Here is a 1,769-nt window from a genome sequence, read left to right on the forward strand (position 1 = left end):
TCCGGACGGCTCTAACAAAGCCTCTGGCATCATTATTCAAGATGACCCTTCTGAAGACTCCTTCCGGTCTCAACAGAAGATATTGAACTTACAACCCTTGTGCCTCGTCTTTTGCTTCCTATCTAGCAGCCCTCCCATTTGCCAACTCTTGGGACTTAGTGGATCAGCTCCAACCTCTTCCTGTTCTGAGAGGCTATCTCTTAGTCTGTTTGCACCTGTTTGTGCTTCCTGCGAGCTTTGGCCTGCTTTCAGCCATCAAGTTCAGGAAGAGCCAAAGTCTACAGCTGCTGACTCTCTCCTGCCTGACTAACATCTAAGCCTCTCTGTTCCTGGCTGCTTTCTATAGTTGGCTGCAAACCTTCGCTTGGAGCTAGCTCATTCCTGACACCATCCAAAGAAGTCTTTGATGCCACCAGAGCCCTACCTACATGAGGCAAGTGTCTCCACATGCTCACTTGCCCTGATGGAGAGTCAAAGAGATCAAAAGGGGAAAGATAACTCACCTGATTTAATTTGTCTCTCTCTGAGTTGATTCTTGTTCTTTATTCCAGCAAATGAGGGTTGAAAGACTCCAGGCTAGAAAACGGGTGGTTATGGAGCATTTATAGCCTAAAAGGTGGGTGAGAGAATGTGGTGGTAGACACTTGGCAGCAGAAGGGAAGCCAAATACACACCGAGATCTTTTACATCTGAGCACAAAAGTACACAGAGATCTATTTCATCTGAGAGCTACCATTGACGGCCCAATATCCAACTTCTATGAAGTGGAAATTAGCCAGGAGAATCATCCTAGAGGAGGACAACGCAGGAACGTGGGAAGAGTCCTGCTGCATCAGCCCACGCATTGGCCAAGATGAGGTGAAGGCTGTCCCTTTCCTGCTACTTTTCATACAATTTTACCAGCTTCAAAACATTTTAAGTAAGGGAAGAATGAGAGGAGAAGAGTTTGGCTTCGATATCCCGCTTTATCACTACTCAAAGGAGTCTCAAAGCGGCTAACATTCTCCTTTCCCTTCCTCCCCCACAACAAACACTCTGTGAGGTGAGTGGGGCTGAGAGACTTCAGAGAGGTGTGACTAGCCCAAGGTCACCCAGCAGCTGCATGTGGAGGAGCGGAGACGCGAACCTGGTTCACCAGATTACGAGTCTACCGCTCTTAACCACGCTGGTGCTAAGGAGAAGAGAATTGTGGCGTCTCATCCCATGTGCCCTTTTCCCATTAGCCAAATGCGGTGATTGCTGCTCCTTTCTGATGCTCTTCCTACTTTGTGTTAAGATTCCTGCTCTGTGTTTGCAGTCATGAGATTGTTGTCTATCACATGACGGTGTATGTTTTCATTCCACATAGTGGAAAGTGACGGAGACAGGATGTTTATGTTACTGCGTTCCGTGAAGTGGGACTATTGTCCTTTTTTTCTTTCTCTCTTTGCTGCCTGATGAGAAAGAGGAAGGAGCTAAGGCAGAATGCTCCGAGTGTATTATATGTAAATAAAGTAGATTAGCCAAAATGCTGTGCTACTGAGTTCTGTTACACAAACTGCAAATACTCTGCAGGATCGTAAATGTACTGAAGCTTCTTGGTATCAGTCGCTGTGATGTTCGGGCTGAAGAAAGCTTTTGAAGCTCCCAAACGACAGACCAGGAGGGAGAAAACATGCCAGTCGGGCATGTGTCTCTGCCAGGTTCCTACACTTCAGACTCATGTTTGTAGCTTCGAGAACAATGTCCCACCATCTCGTCCTCTGTCGTCCCCTTCTCCTTGTGCCCTC

Source organism: Podarcis melisellensis (assembly GCF_964234715.1).
Source record: "Podarcis melisellensis genome assembly, chromosome: 10".
In the NCBI taxonomy this organism is placed as follows: Eukaryota; Metazoa; Chordata; class Lepidosauria; order Squamata; family Lacertidae; genus Podarcis; species Podarcis melisellensis.